The sequence below is a fragment of the Hipposideros armiger genome, unplaced genomic scaffold (genome assembly GCF_001890085.2).
Source record: "Hipposideros armiger isolate ML-2016 unplaced genomic scaffold, ASM189008v1 scaffold_57, whole genome shotgun sequence".
Classification (NCBI taxonomy): Eukaryota; Metazoa; Chordata; class Mammalia; order Chiroptera; family Hipposideridae; genus Hipposideros; species Hipposideros armiger.
This window is the reverse complement of record NW_017731407.1, coordinates 3,147,684-3,170,412: the sequence shown is the minus strand read 5'-3', so window position 1 is coordinate 3,170,412 and position 22,729 is coordinate 3,147,684. Positions and strand designations below refer to the sequence as shown.

General features: G+C 35.8%; 1 pseudogene; it reads left to right on the top strand.

The window, feature by feature from the left end:
- The first annotated feature begins 610 nt into the window (after nt 1-610).
- On the top strand, nt 611-869 carry LOC109381981 (mitochondrial import receptor subunit TOM6 homolog pseudogene; annotated as a pseudogene).
- Nucleotides 870-22,729: the final 21,860 nt, after the last annotated feature.

The window sequence follows — 22,729 nt, the reverse complement described above, 5'->3', positions numbered from 1 at the left end:
TTGTTTTCTTGGATTGTCTATGTCTTTTTCTTACTGATTTGTAGACATTCTTTCTATATTTTGGGAATGAGACCTTTGTCAACTGCAGGTATTGCAGATATCTTCTCCTCCTATATGGTTTACCTTTTCATTTTCTTCATAGTGTCTTCTCATGATCAGAATTTCTTAATTTTAATCTAATCTAATTTATTAATATTTTTATTTATGGTTAATGCCTTTTGCCTCTTATTGGACAATCTTTCCTCATGACAAGATAATGAAGCTTTTTTTACATTACTTTTTAGAAATTCCATTAGTTTACTATTTATATTCAGTTCTACTGTCCAGCTGGACTTAATTATGGTATAAGATAGGGGTCAGCTTTCATTTTTCTCCAATACAAAAATTCAGTTGACCTAACACATCATGTATTGAAAAGATAATCTTTTCACTACTCTTTTCTACTGTAACCTTTACCAAAAATAAGGATTTTGTTTTTGTGGGTGTCTAGTTCTGGATTCTCTATTGGTCTATCACCAATTATTATGGCTATTAATCACTAACATAAGTTTTCCATGTTTCTCTGCCACTTTAATAGTATTTTGGACTGGTCAGCGCCAACACGGTGCTTCTTCAGCTGCCTTGCAGAGCGCGAAGGTGCTGCAATGACTTCCAGTGGGGTCGACGTGAACCCTAGCCGCTCGGCAAATGAAGCTCCTGAAATTCCAGACAACGTGGGAGATTGGCTTCAGGGCGTCTACCGCTTCGCCACAGATAGGAATGACTTTCAGAGGAACTTGATCTTCAGTTTGGGACTTTTCACTGCGGGAATTTGGCTGGCCAGGAATTTGAGTGACATTGACCTAAAGGCACCTAAGCCAGGGGTGTAGCCGAACAGACACATGGAACCCGTGCTGCACGTGAACCTTCCAAAAACAGAGCCTCCAATCTGTGACCGTCACAAGATTTGCCCTGATGACACTTGAAGTTTGATTCAGCGGGGCACCTTCCCTTCCCTGCCTGATTTCCTTTTCTTCACTGAGTCCACTCCATTTTCTGGTCAGCAGTCAGGCTTCAGCTAAATTGTTTTCCTCTCTTCCGTCAAGTTCTGTACATAGTTCCCAAGTTTCTGCAGGAGGTGATTTTTCTCTTGTTTTGAGGAATAACCTAATAGTACTTTAACAATTATTTGAAATAAAGACTGCACACAAAGACAAAAAAAAAAGAGTAATTTGGATGTTCTTGACCCTTTGTATTTCCATACAAATTTTAGAATCAGCTTATTAACTTTCAAAACAACGGGGAAAAAAAACCACTCAGATTTAGGTTGCTATTCAAATCCATAAATCTTTAAATAACCTATTGACAGCTATACAATATTACATCCTCTAATCAATAAATATGGTATAGACATCCATTGATTTATGTCTTTAATTTCTGTCAATAATGTTTTACAGATTTGTGAGTAGACAACTTACATATCTTTCATTAGATTTATATACAGGAATTTTATGTTTTTAATACTACTGAAAATAGTCATTTTTACTACTTATTTACATTTTCTAACTTTATTCTGTAATGTAGAAATATCTAAAAAGGTTTTTGTTAACGTTGTATCAAGAAAACTTGCTAAACTTATTAATCACATAACTTATCTGTAGACTGACGAGTTTTCAATATATGCAATCATACTGTCTGAGAATAACAACATTTTCATTTCTTTGTGGATTTTAACTTTTCTTGCCAAAAAGCAATGTTGGTTAGAAGAAAGGTTTTCCTGTCTCATTTCTAACTCAGAGAAAAGCTTCAACAGTTCTCCTTTAAGTACGATGCTTGCTGTAGCCTTTTTGTAGACATCCATGATCAGATTAGGGAACTTACCCTCTCTATTCAGAGTTTGATAAAGGTTGTTTTTGTTTTTTTATCATGAATGGATGTTGGATTTTATGAAACTACTTTTCTGTATTTAAATTTCTCTTTCATTCTGTTAGTGTGGTAAATCACACTAATTCATCTGCAAATGTTGAACCAATTTTTCATTTCTACGTTAAAGTGTATTTGATCATGATATAATATTGCCAGATTCAGTTTGATGACATTGTTTTAGAATTTTGGTATCTTTGTTCATGAATGAGATTGCCCTGATATGTGCCTTATACTGACCTTCTCAGGTGTTAAATTTATGCTGGCCTCATGAACACACTGGAATTCAGTCACCCTTTTTTTATTCTCTGGAAGATTTTGTGTAAGACAGACATTTGTTTTTTTATGTTTGGTAGGATTTGCTAATAAAACCATTTGAACTTGAAGTTTCCTCTTTGGTTAAGGTTTAGGATGCTGATTAAATCTAAAAGTTATAGGATGTGAGGAAAGAACAATGGGCTGGTGATCCATTCTCTCCTTTTACAGGGAGATGTCTGGGTGGAAAAAAAAGCTGAACTAGTCAAGTAAACTCAAAACCAAACTCAGTCCTACTGGATGCTTTAGGTGCCCAGTATATTCTTCCTGATAGCTTGACCTATAACAAGAAGAAATTTGTCATTTTTATAATTACGTTTCCTTGATTGTATTAAGAAGTAAATTTTACTATTGTAATTGTCCCTACTCTCCTTGGCTTCGTTGTTCACACTTGCAAGTCAGGTATTTTTTTAGTGTTCTCTTTTAATCACCCCTCAATTTGCAACATAACAGACTGACTGAAATGGAAAGAAATCAGAAGAAAAATATTAATATCCAGAATTCTATTCCCACAGTATCCATCTTTTGTTAGAAAAAGAAATGAATCACAAGAGCAAAAGTAGAAAGCTTTTTGTTAAGTGAAATAAATCAGAGGAAGACAAAAAAAAAAACCACATTGCTAGAAACAGAGAGCAGATTGGTGGTTGCCTGGGGTGGGGTGGGGGTGGGGTGAGAATGGGTGATAATAATCAAAGGGTACAAACTGCTAATTATAAGATGAGTAAGTCCTGGGGATGCAATGTATAGGTGAATATTGTTAAAAATACTGCATCATATATTTGAAAGTTGCTAAGAGAATAGAATTTAAAAGTTCTCAAACCCACACCTAAATGGTCATTTAATCTATGACAAAGCAGGCAAGAACATACAGTGGGGTAAAGACAGTCTATTCAATAAAAGTGTTGGGAAAACTGGACAGATATATGCAAAAAATGAGACCTGATCATCTTTTCATACCATCTACAATAAACTCAAAATGGATATAAAGACTTAAATATAAGACCCAAAGCCATAAAACTCCTAGAAGAAAATATAGGCAGTAAACTCTCTGACATTGCTCTTAGTGATATATATTTTTTATCTATCTCTTTGGGAAAGGGAAATCAAAGGAAAAAAATTAAATAAATGAGACTGCATTAAACTAAAAAGCTTTTGCACAGCAAAGAAAACCATTAACAAAATGAAAAGACAGCGTACCAAATGAGAGAATATTTTTGCCAATGAAACTTCATATCCAAAATTTATAAAGAACTCATAATTTAACCCCAAAAAAACAACAATCCAATTGAAAAACAAGCAGAAGACCTGAGTAGATATTTCTCCAAAGAAGACATACAGATGGCCAATAGACATATGAAAAGATGTTCAACATCACTAATCATCAGAAAAATACAAATTAAAACCAAAATCACCTTGCACCTTTTAGGATGGCTACTATCAATGAATCAGCAAACAACGTGTTGGAGAGGATGTGGATAAAAGGGAACACTTGGACACTGTTGGTGGAATTACAAATCGGTGCAGCCACTATGGAAACCAGTTTGGAAGTTACTTAAAAAATTAAAAATAAAACTTCTTTATGTCCCAGAAATTCCTCTTCTGGGTATTTACCTGAAAAAAAATCTAAAACACTAATTTGAAAAGATATATGCACCCTATGTTCATTGCAGCACTATATACAATAGCCAAGATATGGAAGCAACCCAAGTGCCCATTAATAAACAATTGGATAAATAAGATGTGAGATAGATATATATATATATATTTTTTTTTTACTAGGCCATAAAAAAGAATGAAACCTTACCATTTGTGAAAACATGGATGGACTTAGAGGGTATTATGTTAAGTGAAATAAGTCAGACTGAGAAAAACAAATACCATATGATCTCACTTATAAGTGGAAGTTAAAGACTGAAATAAATAAACAAAACAGAAACAGACTCATAGATACAGAGAACATTTTGATGGCTGCCAGATGGGAGGGGGTTGGGGGGCTGGGTAAAAAATGTGAAGGGATTAAAAAATACAAATTAGTAGTTAAAAAATAGTCATGTAAAGTAGAGCATAGAGAATACAGGCAGTAATGTTGCAACCACTATGTGTAGTGCCAGGTAGGTACTGGACTAATCGGGGAAATCACTACATTAATTATATAAATGTCTAACCACTATGCTGTATACCTGAAACTAATATAAAATAATATTGAATGTCAACTATAACTGAAAAAAATAAATAATTAAAAAATTTTAAACAGAACATGAAAAAAAAGTTCTTGCTCCCCCGCTCCCAAAAAAATAAAAGTTGTAACTACATGAGGAATGGAAGATGTCTTAACTAACCTTATTATGGTAACCTTTTTGTAATATATACATATATCAAGTCCTTAAGTTGTACATCTTAAATGGAAACAATGTTATGTCCACAAATATAATTTTCTTTATTCTGAGGTAGAAACATGTGTAACTAAGCAATTTGGTCAACTGGATTTAGGTCAGCTGACCTTTATACCATAATATTAAAAGGTAGAGAGATATAATGATTATCTAACACTCATAGAACTAGCTTAACAAACTGCTAGGACAACATATGCTGACATAGTTTGTATGCTACACAATTTTACCTCTGTCATATAGCCACAGCCACTGTTTCTATTTTCTAAAATGTCTTTGGGCATGGGAAAATAATGTGCTTTCTAAAAGACAGATAATTTACAGTAGGATATATCAAGCACTGAGAAGCACTGTTTATATCATTAGCACACAGTATATCTCTCTACCATTAACGAATTGCAAGTTTAATAAGTATTTGAGGATGGAAAGATGGAAGAGACTATGGAAGGAGTTTACTAAAGATAAAATGTTATAGTTAAATGGGGTTTATTTGAATGAGCTGAACACATTATGAATTATTAGGACATGATAACTGCAATCACCCAAAAATATTATAAGGTGACATTATTTAGATTTATTGTCAATTCCCAATTTACTCAGAATGTATTTCTTCATATAATATTACATTAAACTTAAGCAGAATCTCTATAAATGATGGTTGAAAATAACCTGCATTCATGCTAAAAAATATAGAAACAATGATTGCAACATTAATAATTTAAAATCCATAAGGACATAATAAAAAGAAATAAGACTACTATAATTTTTTACTTGTTTCAAGAATGCTTTGTTTTATGAAAAAACTGGATTATTTCTATAAGGAGATAGATAGGAAATTTTCAGGAGGTTCTGATGGATGTTTTAAAATGATTTAGACATTGAGATAGCATCCTCTAGAAATACTTCTTTTTTAAAATATTTCTAAAGAAATCTGGAAAAAATTTATGTCTCTCAAGAAAAAATAATTTAGGATGTTGAGAGAAACAGAAAAAGATTTATATGGTTCCCAAGAGATGAGTAATAAAGTATAAATAATGATTGGGTCAGATGATCTCCTATCTTAGCCATCAGGTCAGACTGTCTGTCAGGGGGTTCTTAAGTATCAGCCTGACTTAAGCAGACCCCACAGCAGTGCCATGTGTACTTATCAATGGTGTACCCCATCTAAAAGTTGGATCTAAGTGCCTTGTACTGCCTACATATTTTTCAGAAGGAAAAAGAATAATGAAAAATAGAAGAATAAGAAATTGCCAAAACCTAATTCCCGATAATAGGGACTCGTGAACCATAAATTTTATCATCAAACTAGAAAAATTTTGGAAGATCAAAGAGATGTTCTTAAAAATTATCCTAGGAAAAGTGGCATAAATCAGACTAGTCTAAGCACACAGTGACATAATTATAAAACATTATAAAGTACATATATGAAATTGATGGGTTGTAGAAGTATATGAAGTATATCAACTTCATTGGATTATTCCAAGGTTTTTCCTAAAGTGACTGTGAAGTGTACCACATCTTCACCAAATCTTGGTATTACTATACCTTTAAATTTTAACAATGTAAGGGATTAAACTTAAACCTCATTGTTGTTTTAGTTGGCCTATTCCTGATTACTAATAAAGCTGAACACCTTTTCATAACTTTATTGGCTGTTTATTTTTCCTCTTCTATGAAATGTCTGGTAATGTCTTTTACCTTCTCTTCCAGTCAGTTGTTTGTCTTTTCACATTGGTTTAAAGCTTTGTGGGTTTTTTGTTTTTTTATGTCTAGACACTATCCTTTACCAATTAAGTGTGTTGCAAACATCTTCTCCTGGTTTGTGACTGGACATTTCCTCTGTTTTGGGAGGTCTTTTGACAAATTAATGTGATAATATTTATCACTTTTTCTTCCTGTTTAATGATTTTGATGTATGGATTAAGAATCCACTCCTATGCAAATATAGTCAATAGTACTGTAACAGCTATATAGGGTGTCAGAGGGGTAGTAGGCTTGGGGGGTGGTTATCACTTTGTGAGGGGTGTAAATGTCTAATAATTATGTTGTTTTATACACCTGAAACTAATATGAAAAAATAAAATTGAAAAATAAAGAATCCATTTCTATGTAGAAATTACATATTCACTTCTGAAAGTATTAAAAATTTGTCTTTCACACTGAAATCTCTTTGCTGTCTAGAATTGATTTTTGCATATAGTAAGGAGAGGTTCTAGGGGGAAAAGTAGGAGGCACCTGCTCCTCACTTAGTGACCATTCAGGGATGTTAACTCATGTGCTCTGAGGCTGGCAGGCATATTAGACTAAGCAATCTAGGGAGAAGAGATTGCTCTAGTGCCCTCTGACAGCAGAGCAGACTTTGTACAGTGTTCCAAAGTGACCTTGCAGCCTTCTTAGTCCTCAAGCTTTGTTGCCTTTTCTATGTGCGTATAACCTGTACAAATCCAAGTAGGCCACCCAAGTAAGTGCAGAAACCTTCCATTTCCCTCCCAGCAAATGCCTAGTACTGTACTTGTTTCCATCTCTAGATTCATGCTTTCTGATTTTGGTCTCCAAAGATTTTCCTTCAGCTCATGAATTAGCCAGGCATCTAAAAATAAGTTTTTGTATCTTATCCAGAATTTTAAATGCCCTTCCCTAAGAAGTGTTCTCTTAACATTTACTCAGCCCTGTTGCCTACAACTGAAATCTATAATGTGACTTCAAAATGCTTTTAAGTGAAGTCTAGGCTGAATGAACATTAAGTCAAGGTTTGTGTTAAAGGTGTCAGCATTGTCTATATTTTACAAAAAGGACAAGCGATGCTCAGGGACATTAAATTTATTTGCCACGGTGACTCCAATTTTGTTTCGGAGAACATTATTTTGTTTTATTTCTGTCATGTTTCTTAGGGTTGGCAATGATATAGTTCCCTAAAAATTTTTGCAATGCCTTTTCCCCACTCTTTCTGACTAAACTCATTTTAGTGAAAGAGCATACCCTGAGTTATTATCTGGAACTATATATAAAGACAAAAAGAAGAGTAATTGAAATTTTCTGATTATCAGCAACAAACTGCTAATTACAGTTGGATAACAGGCACTAAAAATTTAGCCAGACTAATAAAATTAAATATATTTTCTTGTTGATATGCTTAGTAGGAAATGTAACTCCTATCTATGAAAATTAAATTTTAGAACACAATATATTATGTATCTACTTTGTTTTATCATTATTATTATTTAGGAAAATGATTTCCCTTTCTCTCATAATCAAATTACAAAAAGGATATTTTCTTAGAATGGGTTTTCTAGAAACAGATTTTAAATGAATATTTGCCTGTAGGAAATTTACTGGGGAATGCTCTTAGGCACAATACATGTAAGGGAAAAAGGATAGCGAAATTGGACCGAGGGAAAGAATGAACTATAAGACAATTACAGCAGAAGACTTACCTTTTCCTATGGTAAACTCTAGCTTCAATTGTCCTTCAAAGTTGTCCTGAATTGAGGCAGGGTACCGAGCCTTTGTACCGGACATGGCCCAACATGGGATGATGGGTACCATGGAATTGAAGACAGGGTGCAGCTATAGGCAAAGTGGCTTCCTTTGGCCAAGGGCAATTCCTGTAGAGGGAATTCATATGTAAGCTATGGCAACCAACAATCTTAGCAGGTGGGAAAGCATGCCTCGGTTCAGAATGGGGGGGTGGGAGGAATCCCCGTGGAGAGAAATCTGGGTAGCATACTGCAGAATTTTAAACAAGAAGTATGGTAGGTTCTAAGGAACTGGTGTTTTCTGACACTGACTTTTCTGATAATTTACTTAAGATATCCCCAAACCATATTAATTTCTCTAAGTACTTCAAATCTTGAGGAAAAGTTAATTTTAAAATAAATTAGAATTGTACTTTTTGAGATTAGAGAACTTGGCAGCATGAGGTGTGCTCACTGATCTCTTCTACTGAAGTACAACAAGTTGAACAGCTATAATTCAACAAAAGTTTCCCTATGCAACACACAAACACATCAGAGAGATTTGTGCATTGAAATATCTGAAGGTGGGCTAATTGGGGCAAACAGGAGAGGAGGGTATGGAGAAGTGCAGAGATAGGGGCTGTGGGATGCAGCCAAGAGCTCAACAATTGAGACTTCAGGTGCATTCTCTGTGGTCCCAGATACCCTGCCTGAGGAATCAACATATAATATAGCTTAACTCAACAATAGGGGCAAAGACCAAATATATAAATGTAATCTAACAGCCCTCATTGACAGGGGGAAAACAAAGCCACAGAGCCTGGCTGCCTCACTCCACACTCCCAGAGCTTGACCTACCCACACACTCCCAGTACTAGCAGCATGCCCCAGAAAAAAATGACAGCAGTGTTGGATTATACAGCAGAATATCTACTGTCCTGAGAACTGGAGAGACAGTTGATGAGTGGCAGATGCACACTACAGCTAATTCCAGTGACAAGGGAGGAGCTATAGTGGTGAGGAAGCTGCGGTCTGGCAGTCACTATTACCCAGAGAAGAACAAAGCCACAAACATACCGGCCACCTCTTCCAGCCCATCCAATCCCCACCTTTCCTGGCTGATCCCAGAGGAGGCACCCAGGGCGATTCAGGCTCATAGAGCTGCATCTAGCTGAAGGAGCAACAATGGGATTTCAGGGGCTCAGAACCTGATCACCTACCACATGCTCCCATGGGGATCATGCCCTGAGAATGAGGCAACCTGGTCACAGAGGAGCTACTTCCCCAGGAAATCTCCCACTATGTGAGAAGCCAGAACAGGATGAGAGAAAATAAAATGCCCTAGTGCTACCTACTGGAAAACAAAAGAAATACCTCTTCATATCAACCTACTGCAGAATTCACTCCAACAGATGCCCAGGAAGATAAATAATCCATTAATTGCCATGAATAACCAACATAAAAAGGCAGCTCAGAAAGAAAGTGAAATGTCTCCAGAAAATAAACTTAAAGACATGGAAGTATGTGACTTAAATGACAGAGAATTCAAGATTGTGGTTATGAAAAAACTCAACAAGGTGCAAGAAAACTCAGGTAGTTAAATGAACTCAGAAATAAAATCAACAAACAAAATGAATATTTTAGCAAAGAGATTGAAAATTTTAAAATAACAAAATAGAAATTCTGGAGCTAAAGAACTCAATAAAAGAGATGAAAAAATGAAATAGCAAGCTTAGAAAATAGAGCTTGCCAGATAAGGGAAAGAATTAGTCAGATTGAAGACAGAATACTGGAAATGATGCAGGTGAAAGAAGAGAGAGGCTTGAGAATTAAAAGAAAGGAAAGATATCTACAAAAACTATCTGACTCCATCAGAAAGAGCAATATAAGAATAATGGGTATATCAGAAGTAGAACAGAGGGGAAAGGGCACAGAGAGCCCATTCAAATAAATAGTTGACAATAAATTCCCAAACCTCTGAGAAGAACTGCATCCTCAAATACAAGCAAACAGAACACCTAATTACCTCAATCCTAACAGGCCTTCTCCAAGGCACATTATACTGAAGCAGTCAAAAGTTAATGACAAAGAAAGAATTTTCAAGGCAACCAAGGAAAAGAAGACAGTAACCTACAAAGGAAATCCCATTAGGTTATCACCAGATTTTTCAGCAGAAACTCTACAAGCCAAGAGGGAGTGGAATCAAATATTCAGACTAATGAAAGAGAGAAATTACCAGCCAAGAATAATATATCCAGCCAAGTTATACTTTAGCTATGAAGGAGGAATAAATACCTTTCCAGATACACAGAAGCTGAAGGAATTTTCCACCACAAGGCCTGCATTACAGGAAACACTGAAGGAGGTTATTCTTCCTGAAACAAAAAGAAAAAAAAATGATACAAAACTATGAGTAAAATTACTAACAGATAAACAGAAGCAGGAAATGGGAACTCCTACACAGAATAGGGCACTACACACTTAAACATAACATAAAAGGTGAGGAAGATAAAAGCATAAAAAAAGAGAAGATAATTTGCTACTGAACTCATAAGTGAACTCAAAGCATAAAGAGGGATAATTTGTGACAATAGAAACATAAAAGGAAAGAAAGTAAAGGTCTGATTTTACAAAAGGGAATGGAGATAAGATGCATGCTGACGAAAAAGGATTACTATATATATGAAACTTTCTTTTACATAAACTTAATGGTAACCACTCAAAAAAATCTAGAAATGAGATACAAAACATTAAAAAAAAGAGGAAACACAGAAAAAAATCATAGAATACCACCAAACTAAAATGACAGAAACAAAAAGACAAAGAAACAGTGGAGACCAAGCTAGCAGGAAACAAAAGATAAAATGGCTATAGGTAACCCTCATATGTCAATAATCACCCTAAATGTAAATGGGCAGAACTCACAAATAAAGTGGTACAGAGTAGCAGACTGGTCCAAAAAAACAAAACCCAACCATATGCTGCCTCCAAGAGACACATTTTAGCTACAAAAACAAATATAGACTCAACATGAAAAGGTGGAAAATGGTACGTCAATCAAATGGCACCCAGAGAAAAGTGGGTGCCTATGCTTACATCTGATGAAACAGGCTTTGGAATGAAAAATGTAGCAAGAGACAAAGATGAACATTTCATAATGATAAAGAGGACAATACAACAAGAAAACATAACACATCAATATATGTGCTCCTAATCCGGGAACACCAAAATATTGGGTTGTCGGAAAACATAGAAATGAAAAACAGAAAAAACACGTCATGACTTTTCTGACAACCCAATATATAAAGCAACTACTAACAGAACTAAGGGGAGAAACTGACAAAAACACAATTATAGTAGGGAAACTAAATACCCCATTGACAACCATAGATAGATCATCCAAACAGAAAATCAGTAAGGAAGAATCTGCTTTAAATGACACATTAAACCAAATGGACATAATCAGCATTTATAGAGATTTTCATCCCAGAATACCAAACTGCACATTCTCCTCTAGTGCACATGGTACATTCTCAAGGAGAAATAAAACTAACCTTAGGAAATTTAAGAAGATTGATAAAATACAAAACATGTTCTCTGATCACAATTCTTTGAAATTGGAGATCAACAGCAAAAAGAAAGTGGGAAAAACTACATATGCATGGAGGTTATTAAACAAAATGCTACTAAAAATGACTGGGTCAAAGAAGGAGTAAACAGAGATATCAAAAGATACATAGAAACAAATGTGAATAAAACTACATCGCATCAAAATTATTGGGATATGGCAAAAGCACTATTCAGAGTGAAATTTTTATAATTACAGGCCTATCTCAAAAAACAAGAAAAATCCCAAATAAACAACCTAACAAACAGTATATCTTAAAACACTAGAAAAAGAAGAACAAATGAAACCCAGAGTCAGCAGAAGGAAGGAAATAAAAAATTATAGCAGAATGAAATGAAACAGAGCACAAAAGACAATGGAAAAAATTAATGCAACGAAGAGCTGGTTCTGTGAAAAGATTTATAAAACTGCAAACCCCTGGCTAGTGTCACTAGAGAAAAAAGAGAAAAGACAGAAATAAAAAATTAAAAAATCAGAAATGAAAAAGAAGTTACAACAGCTACCACAGAAACACAAAGGGTCATACAAGAATATTATGAGGGACTATATGCCACAAAATGCAATAACGTAGAAGAAATGCACAAGGTTTTAGAAATACATAGCTTTCCAGACAATTCACAAAGAACTGGAATGTCTAAATAGACCAATAAACAGTAAGGAAATTGAAACAATCATCCAAAACCTCCCCAAAAGCAAAAGTCCAGGATTAGATGGCTTCACTGGCGAGTTCTACCAAACATTCAAAGATAATTTAGTACCTGACCTTTGAAACTTCCAAAAAAATTGAAGAAGAGACAATACTTCCTAACTCATTTTACGAGGCCAACATTACCCTGATACCAAAACAGTTAATGGTAACAAACACACATATAAAAAGCTACAGAATATCTCTGATGAATACAGATGCAAAAATTCTAAACAAACTTCTGGCAAATCAAATACAACAATACATTAAAAAGATTATACATCATGATCAAATGGGGTTCATTCCAGGGGCAAAAGTGTGGTTCAACATACACAAATTAGTCAATGTGATACACCACATAAACAAAATAAAAAGATAAAAAACATGATTGGGCCGGCCAAGTGGCGCGATGGTTAAGAACTAACTAGCTTGGGATGCCAGAGGGCCCCGGTTCGGATCCCACGTATGAGGGCCAGTGACACTGCCCTCTACAGCTAAGATGCTGAACAACAGCTCAACCTGGATCTGGGCTGCTGAGAGTCGCCTGCGATGGCATAGGCTGCAGCCCCTGTAGCAGTGGATTGCCATGGGCTACCGTGTGTAGCCAGCAGCCAGCGTGAGCGGCCAGCAGCCGCAGTGAGCAGCCGTCCAGAAGCCAGCGACTGATCTGCCTCGCCTGGGAAGAGCGCAATGATGGTGCCAACTTGGGTCAGTGAAGCAACATCCTCCACAACTAGACTGAAAAACAAAAGGACAGCAACTTCTCTGTTCCCCTTCCCCCAATTCCCCAGCGCTGTTCCCATCCCCCCAATTCCCCAATAAAAATCTTTAAAAAAACAAACATATAATTATATCAATACATGCAATTATATCAATATATCAATACAATTATATCAATATATCAATACAGAAAAAAACATTTGACAAGATGCAACATCCATTTATGATTAAAACACTTAATAAAATGGGTATAGGAGGAAATCACCTCAACATAATAAAGGCAATAAATGACAAACCCTCTGCTAATATCAAACTTAATCGTGAAAAACTGAAAGCCTTTCCTCTAAAATCATGAAAAAGACGGGAATGCCCCATTACCATTGCTATGCAACACAGTATTGGAAGTTCTAGCCAGAGCAATCAGTCAAGAGAAAGAAATAAAAAGCATCCAAATTGTGAATGAAGTAGTTAAATTGTCACTTTTTGCAGATGACATGATTCTTTATAAAGAAAACCCTAAAGGCTCCACCAAAAAGCTATTAGAAACAATGAACAAATACAGCAGAGTTGCTGTATACAAAATCAATGTACAAAAATCCATTGCATTCCTATATACTAACAATAAAATTTCAGGAAAAAAAATTAAAAAACAACTCCTTTTGGAATTTCACAAAAGGAATAAAATATCTAGGAATAAACTTAAGGGATGTGAAGGACTTATGTACTAAAAACGACAAGACATTATTAAAAGAAATTGAAGAAGACAAAAAGAAATGGAAAAATATTCCATGTTCATGGATTGGAAGAATCAACATAGTTAAAATGGTCATATTACCCAAAGCAATATAACAGATTTAATGCAATCACCATCAAAACCCCAATGGCACTTTTTTAAGAAATAAAACAAAAAATCATCAGATTTGAATGGAATTACAAAAAACCCTGAATAATGTAAGCAATACTAAGGAAAAAGAACAAGCCTGGAGGTGTCACACTCCCTGGCTTCAATTTGTACTACAAAGTGAAAATAATCAAAACAACATGGCATTGGCAGAAAAACAGACGTACAGACCAATGGAATAGAACTGAGAACTCAGAAATAAATCCACATATACCAGGAATGCCAAAAAAAATGTAAATACAAGTGGACACTTTGGTCAACATTGCTCAAGCAGTAGTTCACCGTAATCAAAAGTGCCTGAACACTGGTGATAACCACTTTGAACACCTCTTGTAATTGCAGAAGTCAAATGTGACTTGTATTCATCTTCTGTTATCAGTATACATTGTGTATTACAATTTTAATAGTTTTTTCCTTTCTTAAAATGTATATACAGTTCTTTTTGGTACCCTCTGTATATGGGAAGATAATTTTCAACAGGAACCAAAAACAGCATGAAAAAAAGGAAGTTTCTTCAATAAATGGTGCTTGGAAAATTGGAAAGTCACATGCAATAGAATGAAACTAGACTGCTGTCACCATATACCAAAATTAACTCAAAATAGATCAAAGACCTAAACATAAGACCTGAGAGAATAAATTGAATAGAAGAAAGCATAGGTACTAAATTTATGAACCTTGGGTCTAGAGAGGCTTATATGAATTTGACCTCAAAGGCAAAGGAAGTAAAAGCAAAAAGAAATGAATGGGATTATATCAAACTTAAAAGCTTCTACACAGCAAAAGACACTATCAACGAAACAAAGAGGAAACCAACCAAATGGGAGAAGATATTTGCAAGCAATGCCTCCAACAAGGGGCTAATGTCCAAAATACACAAAAACTCATAAAACTCAACAACAAAGAACAATCCAATTAAAATATGGACAGAGGATCTTAACAGACACTTTTCCTGAGAAAACATACAAATGACCAACAGATATATGAAAAAGTGCTCAACTTCACTAGCTATTAGGGAAATGCAATTCGAAACCACAATGAGATACCACCTCACACATGTTAGGATGGCTATCATCAACAAGACAAGGAATAACAAGTGTTGGAGAGGCTGTGGAGAAAAAGGAACCCTCATGCACTGCTGGTGGGAATGTAAATTGGTACAGGAACTATGGAAAACAGTATGAAAGTTCCTCAGAAAACAAAGAATAGAATTACCATATGACCCAGCAATTCCTCTTATAAATATCTACCCCCAAATATCTGAAAACATTTATCTGTAAAGATATACGCATATGTACCCCCATGTTGATTGCACCATAATTCATGGTGGCCAAAACATGAAAACAACCTACATGTCCTTAGATAGGTAATTGGATAAAGAAGAGGTTCATATATACAAGGGAATATTACTCAGCCATAAGAAAAGGTGAAATACTGTCATTTGCTACAACATGTGTGATCTTGAGATTATCATGCTAAGCAAAATAAATCAGACAGAAAAAGTCAGGAACCATACATTTCACCCATCTATGGGATATAAAACTGAAAGCAACAAAGAAACAAAAACTCATAGACACAGACAACAGTTTTGTGGTAAAGGGAGTCAAATATATGGTGATGGAAGGAAAATGGACTCTGGGTGATGAATATACAATGCAATATACAGATAGTGTGTTATAGTAATGTACACTTGAAACCTGTATAATTTTACTAACTAATGTCACCCCAATAATTAATAAAAATTAAAAAAAGTAAATTAAAAAATATCAAAAAATTAAAAATAAATGAATTAGAAACAAATGATTAGAAATTTTTAAAACTTGGAACTCATGTGCTTTGGGTGTTTTATATAGTTTCAAGTTACTTTTTTATAAATAGGAACATGCATTTTTTAAAAATAGTACTAAAAGAAAATAACACAAATCAGAGAAAAATTTAAAGAATGCTAAAGTACCACTTCCTGTGACATCTGTAGTGAATGCTGTGGTGTGTTGCCAAGATCCCTTTCCAGAACCATGATATGTTATTTCTCTATCTGCCAGGATATTGGCTATTGACTTCTTACAATAGAGTTTCCTTCTGGAAATTGCCTTTGATAGAAGAAAGCCACCTGCCCAAAGTTTCACTCTATCCTTAAATGTAACCTTCATTTAGTGGCTGGTTAATATGGGGATACAAGTTTGGTCTGCCTGCCTCAAATTAGGATGGCTCTCAAAGACCGTCTCAGCTTCACAGCTCCTTGTATGATTAGTTGAGGCCACTCTTGTAACTTTGCTGCAATTCAATCTCTCCTTTTGCCAAATCCTGCTTCCTTTACTCCTTTACATATCTTGTGCTCAAGAACACTAACCAGTAAACTTCCTGAACACACATGTTTGTCTTAGAGTCTTTTTGTTTTTTTCCAAGAGATTTCATCTAAGAGACTTAGTACCAAGGGTAATCCTAGGAAGCAGAATCTAAAATGGAATGTTGGAACAGGATCACCGGTTGACCAACTGATAATGAGGGCCCTGTCACTGCAGCTACATGGATTATTGATAGCCCCTAGGATGCTGTAACAGCCCCATTGCTATAATTTTCACCAATGGCAAACTGATGGAATAGAATGCATTGTTGTGGGCAGTATCTCAGATATTTGAGAAGTCTAGAGGACTTACTAATGGAGATTATAATGAAAGGCTAAGGATAATTAATTAACCATTAGCTAAGACAAAGTATGAAAGCCAGAAGGCCTCCTTGGCAGCATATAAATGAGCTCTAATCTTTTGCCACCAAAGAGCAAGAAAAGCTAAGTATCAGATCCAGTATTTAATTATGAGGTAGCATATTTCCAGAAAATGCTGAATTTTCAGCCCCAGTAGTTCTGCCATTCCAAGGTCAGAGCCTTGATGAGGAAGGCTTAGGATCATGAAACATGAAATGAGAACATTTGGATTAATGCATTCAAAAACTTGGAATCCTTAGTTTTCACAAAACTTTGTGGACCTACACAAGCAGCCAATTGACTTGTGTTAAGGGCTAGTGATGATGCAGAGATTATTCAGAGCCTCTGCCTTGAAAGATAATACATGGCCTTCTTAGGATCCACCCCCACATCTGTCTCTGGCTAACAAACCAATTTAAGGGTCAAGTCACAACATAACCCAACCAAAAATGTTCTGGCCCTATTGAGGGAAAAAAGGAAAACTATGCTGACAAAGTTGCAAGGCCTAGAAAACATATACCCATGGGAGCCAGGAGAGTAGGACTAGAATCTGACAGTGCTGGATAAACAGACTGTAAAGCATAAATTTTCATATGGGTTAGTCTGTTGATATGGAGACATTCTCCCATAATACAGGATTTAACACCCTGACAAGGACCTGGTCAGAGCAAACATACTCCTAGATGGCTCTCAGAAGTCTAAGATAAGGCCCTGGTCCACACAAAGTAAAGTAGAAATGCCAGGACAGTCAAGGCAGATGTGGAAGAAAGAATTAACAGGTTCAGGGAAATTGACATTCTAGGGTAGATAGACTACCTAAGGTTGGAGAACCCACCAGGGGACTATACACCATGAGACTGTGGAAAGAACATGATAAGGAATGTGCTGGTTAGAGGGACACCAGAATTACTGAAAATCTCAGTGATGACTCTTCTCTATAGGCCAAGACTAGTGATAGGAGATTATAAAACCTCTCTCCCTAAAAGCAATAGAGATGCTAGAGTCCAGTAGAAATGATAGGGATGATGATAGAGGCCAAGTGGTGATGATCTTGAGACCATCAGAAGCAAGTTGGGGCTATTAGCATTATGAGTGGGCAATCACTCACAAGGAGCGATGCAGAAGGTTCAAAGAACATGGCGTTCCTAAAGGAAAGAGATGGGCAGAAAACAAGTATATTTCTTAATTAATACAACAAAAAGAAATTAAGAATGGATAGTCAAGAAACTTAGGGCAGCTATCCCAGCAAAAGGCCCGGTTCATAGACCTGAGCCAGTTCTCACATGGAAAATCCAATGACTAAAACAGATGCTGGGTCCCTATGAGAAAGAAACCTGCAATGGCACAGCAAGTGTATATGGTAGTCCTTGCTTAAAAGGACCTATAGCCATTTACTCTGCTAACCATAAGCTTGAAAAAAAACAACAACACACTTTTTGAGGATTTTTGGATACAGGGTCCAAATCACATTGATAAGCAGAGGCCTAAAGAATCATCATGGGCTCCCATTAAAGTGGAGATGTATGGGACCCAGGTATTAAGTATAGTCCTGGCCCAAGTCTGGCTTACAGCAGGTCTGCTAGGTCTATGGTGGTTATTGCCATGGTCTCTAGATATATAATTGGACTAGACATGCTTAACAGTCAGAAGAAACTTTACACTTGGTCCTTGGCATATAGAGCTGTAATAGTAGAGAAAGCCCAATGATGACCTCTGAATCTTCCCTTTCACAACTGAAAATAATATTTCATCTTGGCAGTAGTAGCAATGGTTAGTGCCACCTTTATAGATCTAAAGAATGCAGAGGTAATGGTCACCATCACCATTTAAATTCATCATAGCCCTAATGAATTATATAAAACCAGATGGATCCTGTACATGACATTTGACTATCACCAACCCAACCAATTTCAGCTACTGAGCCAGATGTGGTATACTTACTATAGCAGATTAATATAGCCTCTGGAACAAGCTATGCAACCATTAACCTGGCAAATATGACCTTTTCCATTCATATCAGGAAAGAGAATCGGGAGTAGTTCATAGTCACATGAAATGTACTATACACATTGATTCTTGTCCTAAGGCTATGTTAACACCATACGCTCTGTCATAATAGAGTGCAAATGAATCACATGGATCATCTGGATATTTCACAAAACATCACATTGGCCCACTATACTGATGACATCATGTTAATCAGACCAGATGTGCAAGAATTGGCAAGTATGTGGGAGGCTTTGGAAAGACACATGTGCTCCAGAAAGTGAAGGATAAAACAAATATTCAGGGACCCCACCAAACAGTGACATTTTAAGGGATAGAGTAGTCTGGGGTATGCCAGAACTTCCCCTCTAAAGTAAAACACAAATCATTACATCTTGGAATTCCCACCACTAAGAAAGAAGAATAACACCTAGGAGGTCTCTTCACATTTTGGAAGTAACATATTCCATACTCTGACCAATTTACTAAATAAAATGAAAAGCTGACAGATTTATGGGGTGAGGACAGAAAAGAACTCTGCAGCACTGTTACCAGACTGCCAGCAATCATCTCTGCTTCTTAGGCCACATAACCTGACAGACCCTATGGCATTATATTTTCTCAAGATTTGAAGCAATGCTAAAAATTAATATGTGTTTGCAATAATTCATTATCGGTAAGTCAGACCGACAGTACTGGTTGCTTAGAGCCTGCCATCCTTCATGTTTAAAATTTGGCTACTGGAAAGAAAGACATAATTTTCCATGTGAAGACTGATGTGATTACCAGCCCCCCATCTATATGAAGACAATGTCTAGATAATGGATACAAATAGTCATAAATGAAAGGATTTCTCATAAGCTTTCAGAAGCCAAAATAATCACTTGAAAAATGAAAAATCTGATTAACTACATAGTTATATCTTACACATAAAATTGTAGTCTTCAACTATGAGACCTCATAAGGACCTTCAAGGTCATCTACTTCAATACTTTAATTTTACAAATGAAGAAACTGAGGCAAAAAAAAGAAGCTAAGAAATTTGCCTAATATATTTTCAATTTAAATTTTACCAAAGCCTAATTTACATCTAATTATATTCCCATAAAACTAAGTCTAATCAATTCCATATTTAACAATTAAAAACCAAAATCAATCAAATCTAAAATGCAATGATGTAAAAGAGATTCATATATTAAATCATAAAAAATAGAACAGGTGATTAAACAAAGAGTCATTTGCCCAGCCATATCTTTATCTAGAAACATAGTTCACATGTCACGTGGTCTTAAGTCTTTATTTCTTCTAACAAAATCCTTTACACAAACTCATAATGACACAAAGTTGCTAAAATTTATGTCCCCATTCCCCCTGATTAATTTATAGGCTGAACATTATCACTTTTAATCATTTTATGAAGCTGGTATTTTTATGACCAGTAAAGGCTTCAAGGTTATCTTTTGTGTTATAGGATTTGGTGTATAAGCTCTATGAATCCAAACTTGATGGTCTGATGAGCCAAAGGAAAAAAATAACTTACTCCTCCCAAACCTATATAAGGGTAATGGCTGCCATAAAAGTCAGAAATCATTCAAGCAAGGGTTTCTGCTGATCAAATCCTACAGACTCTTTTCAAAACTAATTTATCCTGGCCTCTTCCCTTAAATGTGGGTGCTCCCACTCTTTGGTTTAATTAATCACTCTCCTGATTCCCTTTCTACCTCTCTGACAATTTCTTCTCAGCATCCTTTATATCACCTCTGCTTAGCTTTTAAACATCAGCATGCCTAAGGATTCTTTTGTTGCTTTCTTCCCTTCTTTATACTCTATTACATGGTGTACTATAACAAAACAGTTGTGAATTTGAATAGGAAAAATTAAATCTTTATTTTTCACTAACCTCTAACTCAAATTCAGTATTCTCTTTAACTATGAAGGTATATAATAATATTAGAATATTATATATATAATGGTAATATTATAGTAACTGTCACTCTGTAAGCATTTTTTAAAATCACAGATTTTTTTATATCATGTTGAAGTTGTTTCAGAGATCTCAAAGTAGCATTTATACTTATCACCTACTTGAAAAATAATGTAGGAGAAACCATCATCACATAAAAACATAATATGAGAAAGTACAAGAATAAAGGAAGGAATAAAGTTTCTTGGAAGCAGAGGGGACAAAGTATACAACACTTATTAGGAGAATTAAGCATGTTTTATAGAGGTGACATGTGACATTGGCCTTGCAAGATGAATAGAGGTTGTCCAGATGAGAAAAGGGGGAGAGGCCTTTCCCAACAGAACAAACATCGCAAGGACCGAGTTGTAAGAGAGAAGTGTGAATGGTTTTGTTCCATAGGAGTACAGAATATGAGTGAGTGAGGGATTGAAAGTGAATGGAAGGGAAAGGGAAGGGAAGGGAGGGAAAGAAAGAGGACGGGAGTGAAGGGGAGGGGAGGGCAGTGGAGGGGAGGGGAGGGAAGAAAATTTGGGAAGGGAAGGGAAGGGAAGGGTAAAGCAGATGAACAAGCTAAGAAGATAAATGAGGAAAATGCGTGAAAGGCTGTGCATGCTATGTTAAAACCTTCAGATCTTTTCCTACAAGTGATGCTAACCACCAAAGGTTTTAAGCAGTATGTTATTTGCATTTTAAAGTGCTAAAGCTAATAACAATGTGGTATGAAGACTAGTGAAAGCACCATTGCAGTAGTTCATGCAAGAGATGTGAATTGTTGCCTTGGGAGGTAAAAAAGCAGTAAAAATAAAAACTGGATTAATTTTCTGGATTAGATGGTGAAGTGATGATGATTTCATTAACATAAAGAGGGAACATAGGAATGTGAACACAAAATCTTAATTTATAAAGAAGATTGTATACAGCTGTATGCAACAAAGAACATGACTACCAGTGGCTTAACACAAATAAGGGTTTCCTCATTAAACAAGAAGTTTGCAGGTGAGAAGCTACTGACACTTGTTCAGCAATTTAATAATATTTTGGCTTCACCAAAGAAAAAATATGGGTGGCAAATAAGCATATGAAAAGCATTCAACATCATTAGCCATTAGGTAAATGCAAATTAAAACCATGAGATACTACTCTACATATAGTATTGGAATTGCTAAAATTAAAAAACTGACAATACCAAGTGCTAACAGATACAGAACAACTGAAACTCTCAAACATTTCTGTTGAGAATGTTAAATGATACAGCCACTTTGTTAAATAGATTAGTAGTTTCACATAACACCTTATAAAGTTAAACCCTTACCACATGACTCAAGAATCTCCCTCTTAGGAACTCACTGAACAGAAATGAAACCTTATGTTCACACAAAGACTTGTATATGAATGTTTATAGCAGTTGTATTCATAATCACAAGAAACTGGAATCAATCCAAATATCCATCAGCCAGACAAATTGTTATACATCCATATAGTAAAATATTATTCAGCAATAAAAAGGAACAAACTACTAAATATAACACATTTTTATTATGCTAAGTGAAAGAAGCCAGAAATATTCATATGAATGATTCCAATTATATAATAATCAAGAAAGGCAAAACTAAAAGAACTGTAATCATATCACTGGTAGCCATGTGATGAGAGAAGAGATTCACTACATAGAGGCATAGGGGAATTTTATGGGATGACCCTGGGTGGGGCATGGGTTGTGGCTAAAGTAGACATACAGTGGATCCTCTTCAAGGTGGCTCTAGAGCTGGCACCCCCCAGTGGCCAGCTTCAAAACTAGCTGGAACATCGCCCAGCCACCTCCAAGTACGACACATCCAAGGGGCGAATTGAGTAGACACCAGAGTCTTGCTGAGGCAGATCCTGCTCTGTAGGGTCAGCCCCTGCACAACAACTCTTCCACTGTACTCAAGGCCAGTCCTCACAACCAGTGAGCGCAAGGGTCAGTCCCTCCCATTGATGTGCAATTATCAACCAAGGCCCAACTACAAGAGGAGGGCATACACAGCCCACACAAGGGACACACCTGGAGCACGTGATTCAAGTGACCAGAAAGACT